This window comes from Anabrus simplex, chromosome 4 (genome assembly GCF_040414725.1).
Source record: "Anabrus simplex isolate iqAnaSimp1 chromosome 4, ASM4041472v1, whole genome shotgun sequence".
NCBI lineage: Eukaryota > Metazoa > Arthropoda > Insecta > Orthoptera > Tettigoniidae > Anabrus > Anabrus simplex.
This window is the reverse complement of record NC_090268.1, coordinates 229931961-229937960: the sequence shown is the minus strand read 5'-3', so window position 1 is coordinate 229937960 and position 6000 is coordinate 229931961. Positions and strand designations below refer to the sequence as shown.

The following is a 6000-nucleotide window of genomic DNA, read 5'->3' as shown; positions in this document are numbered from 1 at the left end:
CAGTCCTTTTGTTATGGTTTCAGAAGTATCTTGTAATTGACAGTTACGGCCAATTTCAGGGTTTAAAAGATGCAAAGTCATCTGCATACAGACCATGTAGGCCCTTGGAGAGGTGGAAGGTAAGGACTTCCGATATCTCTAACCTCGGCATTTGGAGGGGTAGAATGGTTAGCTCTACGGCCAGCCGTCTTTGTCCCAGGAATTAACCTGGTACTTATTTTTGGTGTAGGCTGAGTGAACCTCAGGGCCATGAGCACCTCTGGAAGTGGAAATATCATTTCGTAAATTTTTCGACTTGCCGAGGGAGAATCGAATCCACGTACTTCCAAGTGAACCGAGCACACTTTTACCGCCTCAGCGAGACATCCCCTTAATTTTAAGGTACACACAGATAAAGCATACGGAGTACACTCGGGAAACAGCAACAACTCAAAACCACCCACCGCTTACCAGCCCACAGAATTGTAGGCTATATGAAAAACCATCTATCATCACTAAATGTTAGCCAAACTTAGTGGAATGCTCAAAAAAGCTTGAGAAATTATTGAAAGAGAAGAAAGTACGCACTCTTTCTTCCAGTACCTGCTCCGTAGAATAATCAAAATCATCTTCCATTTAAAAGAACTCAACAATGTAAAGCTACTCGTCCACGGTGCAACTAAAATGGCATGCAACTTCGATTTGAGCAAGAAAAGTTGAGTGGCTTCGTGTAAACAGTCATGCAATTCGAAAAGTTGCACGTGCCACTCGAATTCAGCGCAACTTCCAAGTTGCGTACAATGTCAAAAGTGGCATCGTGTACGCAGCGGAAGAGAGGAAGTTGCGCCATCTGAAAGTGGCTTGAAAAGATTAGATCATTCTTGTGGCGCAACTTTCTCACGTGGTCGTCTGCTGTGGCATTGTACTGGTGTTTGAGAGGTTCACACTCGGGAATAAATGAAGGTAAGTGCGTACCTGTATATTCTTTATTGTAATTAAATATAATATGCCTCAAAATAGATAAACGAGGCTGACGTATTTGAGCACCTTCAAACACCACTGGACTGAGTTAGGGTCGAAGCTGCCTGAGAGAGGGAAGAAAGCGGCCGTGGCTTTAATTAAGGTACAGACCCAGCATTTGCCTGATGTGAAAATGGGAAACACGGAAAACCATTTTCAGGGCTGCCGACAATGGGGCTCGAACTCACTATTTCCCGGATGCAAGCTCACAGCTGTGCACCCATAACCGCACGGCCAACTCACCCGCTAGCCTCGAAGTTCGGCTTGAAAGCCACCATTACGCTAAATAATCATATTAACTTTCATCATCATCATCGGATACTAGAACTGAACATCTCTATATATTTACTGAGTGATTTAAGCGAATATGCGGTATTATGCCGTATGATAACGCGACATGAATCACACAAAGGCTGGTCAATGCCATGCTCGTAATATTCAGGACAATGTCACGCCAGCGGTAAAGCACACATCTGGCTGTCTGCCAGTAATGTAGGTCATGGATGGAAAAGGGAACTGTTGCAAGAAATCATCATTTACTGCGTGCTGCGAAACAATGACTTTTTCTGATCTGAACAGTTGAGTTGTGAAAGTAATGAGCCATAGGAGCGCATTTCTATGGTAAGAAATCGTAACACGAAGTCCACGTGTATTTTAGCTACAGAAAATGAAAACTATTACATGCACTCATAACTTTTTTGTATGAAGAAATTAAATAATAAACGTAACGTCCAGCTTACATTTAGCCGAGGGTTCCTTTCCCATGTTCCTAGGAAATATGCAGACCGCGCGTGTGGAAATGAAGGATACAAGCACTATAACAGTGTTTTCATGGGTACTTTAAAAATAAAAACATTTCTCTTTCTACCGATAAATCTTATTTTATATTCATGCTTTGAATTACCTTGTACAGTACATGTTGAAGGAAAATTTGGAAACTAAGCAGTAATATCATACGAATACATTTTAAAAAACCATTTGACCGGGCTCGATAGCTGCAGTCGCTTAAGTACGGTCGGTATCCAGTATTCGGGAGATAGTGGGTTCGAACCCCAGTATCGGCAACACTGAAGATGGTTTTTCGTGGTTTCCCATTTTCACATCAGGCAAATGCTGGGACTGTACCTCAATTAAGGCCACGGCCGCTTCCTTCCCACGCCTAGCCCTTTCCTGTCCCATCGCCGCCAGACCTATTTGTGTCTCAACGTATATCAACGTGGAGGGCCCGCCTAGCCGAGGCGGTAAAGATGGGCTCAGTTCATCTGGAAGAACGTGGGTTCAGTTCCTCATCAGGACGTCGAAACATTTAAAAAAAGTAGATTTCCACTTCTGGAATGGCACATGTTCACTCAGCCTGCACTACAAATGAGTAGCAGGTTAATTCCTGGAAGCAATGGTGAGAGGGTATAGGTCTAACCCTTCTATCACAGTAAGTGCAGAAAGTGGAAGTTTTTACCTTCCACTCCTTCAGAGGCCTTCATGGCGATCACGGAGATGGCTTTGCTATATCAGTGTCGAACGAGCCATTGTAATTTCATCCTTCAAATTTGTTCAATCAATCAATCAATCAATCAATCAATCAATCAATCAATCAATCAATCAATCAATCAATCAATCAATCAATCAATCAATCAATCAATCAATCAATCAATCAATCAATCAATCAATCAATCAATCAATCCTGATCTGCATTTAGGGCAGTCGCCCAGGTGGCAGATCCCCTATCTGTTGTTTCCTAGCCTTTTCTTAAATGATTTCAAAGAAATTGGAAATTTATTGAATATCCCCCTTGGTAAGTTATTCCAATCCCTAACTCCCCTTCCTATAAATGAATATTTGCCCCCAATTTGTCCCCTTGTATTCCAACTTTAACTTCATATTATGATCTTTCCTACTTTTAAAGACGCCACTCAAACTTATTCGTCTATTAATACCATTCCACGCCATATCTCCGCTGACAGCTCGGAACATACCACTTAGTCGAGCAGCTTGTCGTCTTTCTCCTAGTTCTTTCCAGCCCGAACTTTGCAACATTTTTGTAACGCTACTCTTTTGTCGGAAATCACCCAGAACAAATCGAGCTGCTTTTCTTTGGATTTTTTCCAGTTCTTGAATCAAGCAATCCTGGCGAGGGTCTCATACACTGGAACCATACTCTAGTTGGGGTCTTACAAGAGACTTATATTCCCTCTGTTTTATATCCTTACTACAACCCCTAAATACCCTCACAACCATGTGCTAAGATCTGTACCCTTTATTTACAATCACATTTATGTGATTACCCCAATGAAGATCTTTCCTTATATTAACACCTAGGTACTTACAATGATCCCCAAAAGGAACTTTCACCCCATCAACGCAGTAATTAAAACCGAGAGGACTTTTCCTATTTCCTATTTATAACCAGCACAAAACTGGACGACTTCAGATGTCGTCATTCTATCCTGCTGCCTGTTGTTTCAGGCTCGGAGATAAATATTTCTCTGTTGTAAGCATATACAGTAAGTGCTGTTGCTTACAAACGGATTTAACTCGTGTCATAACACGTTCTCGGGCAAGATGAAAACAACATTAACATTCACTGAACTGAGTTGGCTATGGGTATGCGTCGCGGAGCTGTAAGTTTGTATTGCCAGTTCCGAAGATGGATTGTTGTTGTTGCTGTTGTTTTCTCTCTTTCCCATCGTATCGTCATTGAAAACTTCTAACTCCTTGGGAGGGGCGGGAACGAAGACAACCTCGCAGGAAAACTGATCCTGCTGCATATTTCCACCTCCAAAAATAGAGCAGATTATGAGCAGTTGATCTCTAGTTGAAGAACTGTCACAAACGAATTAGTAGACCTTAAAGTAATGGAGTCCACGAACCTACTACGCTGTCGTAGCACGGGAGAGGTGATACTCCCACGTGCGCGTCCCAGGTGGCGGATAGGGGGGTCCTAACCGGCTTGCCGGCGGACTTAAGGGAAATAAAATACCTCTCGCGGACCAAACACACTACCCCGTGCGGGTGGGGGACGCACAAGTAGAATACACCCGCGGTATCCCCTGCCTGTCGTATGAGGCGACAAAAAGGGGCGACCTAGGCGCGGACATGGATTGCGGTTTGGTAAAATGTGTTGGACCTCCTGTGGATGGGAGGGGTTGAATACATCCATAGGTAATCCCTGCCTGTCGTAGAAGGCGACTTAAAGGGTCATGTAGCCATGGTCCCCTCTTTATTTTTTATTATTTGTCCGAGGGTCAGATGTAGACCATTTTCAAATTTGATGTGCATGCTGCCCGGAGATGGGCCTCTTACTTGTGCGATTACGCCCAAAAGCCCACAATGAACCACCCAGGACTCTTGCGGGTGGGAGCGTCATGTACCTTGGCAGTAGTATCCGCCTGACAACACAGGTCCCCGCACAGCCGAATGCCAGAAGGACATATTATTATTAATTATTTTTATTTATTTTTTCATTTGTACATTCTATGGGGTACATGCTATTGCGGGTGACTGGAGGAAGGGAGTCCTAGTGCTCATTGCCTCAGTCATCCCGTATTAGGCATCGTTCAACATCGGACCCCGGGCAATACCTGCTACGACCAGGTGGGTATTGCCTTGGCTGCTTGCTTCGGCTACAGAGACCCCTGATCGAAGTGGGTGGCATTCGGGGAGGATGATTTCGGGCATGGCGTCGAAACAACTTCCGCCTGCCACCTCGGGTAGTTCGCTACCCAAGTCTTTAACTTTTGATTCCCTAAGGGGGGCAACCCCTTGGGAACAAGCGCAGAATTAGTCTGGGTTCCAGCTTCCCTAGGTTCCTGGTTGCTACCAGGACCGATGGGCACGACTTCAAGCTGGTGAAATCGATTCTGTTTAGTCGCCACATTGAAGGTGTCTACGGTGAACTTGAGGACCTGAGGAAAATGCGCAATGGTGGTTTGCTTTTAAAGACGAGCACTGCGCTCCAAGCAGATAGGTTGCTTAAGTGCGACCACTTTGGCGACATCCCCGTCAAAGTGGAAGAGCACAAAACCTTGAATCTGGTTCGAGGAGTTAATTTCCACCGTGATCTCGTCCTGAACACTGACGATGGATTGATGGAAGACATGAAGCACCGTGGCGTGACCCACGTCCGGCGTATCACACGCAAAGTCAACGGTGAAGACGTTGCCACGGGTGCGTTTATAGTCTCCTTCAAATTGGCAGTGTTGCCAGAGAAAGTTAAGGTAACAACCTATCGTTGCGATGTAAGGCCGTACATCCCGCCACCTATGCGGTACTATCAATGCCAGAGATTCGGACACATGGTATCTCGCTGTTCGAATCAGTCTGTGTGTGGTGCATGTGGGAAAGTAGCTCACGGCGTGGAGGAGTGCACACCTCCGTACAAGTGCACTAACTGTTCTGGTCTTCATTCTCCTCGGGATCGGAACTGTCCGACCTATCTGAGTGAGAAGAAGATCCAGGAGATCAAGACCTTGGATGGTCTTTCCTACCAGGAAGCGCGCCGTAAGTTTAATTCTCTGAATGCACCGGCCAAGACACTGGACTTTAGCTTGATAGCATAGTCCCTGCTAGGTTCCTAATTTTCAACTGGAACACCTTACCAGAAGATCGCTAAAGATCGTCTAAAAAGAATCGACGGTGGGGAAGAAGAGCGCACGTAACAGGCGTTCTTCTACATCTCCTACAAATGGGGCCTCACGCCCTCCACCTGGAGGGCCTGATTCTGCGCCAGCGGGTCTTCCTTCTGGAAGACCTGCGCGCTCCCCTCGTAGGAGGAAACCCCACCCCCGGGATAAATCGAAGAAACTGAAGGCCTGCATCACCTCGTCTAGTGACGGGGAGATGCACATGGAGCATGAATCTCCATCTTCGGATGGGGATGTGAGTGTAGGTTAGGTTAGGTAGCATTACGCTGCTCCTATCCTAAACGTCAGAAGTCCACACTTACAATATGGCACTGTTACAATGGAATTGTAATGGTTATGATAGGCATCTTACTGAGCTGCG

At 45.4% G+C, this 6000-nt stretch overlaps 1 protein-coding gene across 1 annotated transcript in view; it reads left to right on the top strand.

The window, feature by feature from the left end:
- Nucleotides 1-883: 883 nt before the first annotated feature.
- LOC136871803 (glycerophosphocholine phosphodiesterase GPCPD1) overlaps nucleotides 884-6000 on the top strand; it is a 432261-nt gene continuing 427144 nt past the window's right edge. The window contains exon 1 of the mRNA XM_067145405.2: nucleotides 884-942. The gene's annotated coding sequence lies outside the window, so the exon portion shown is untranslated. The remainder of the gene's footprint in view (nucleotides 943-6000) is intronic.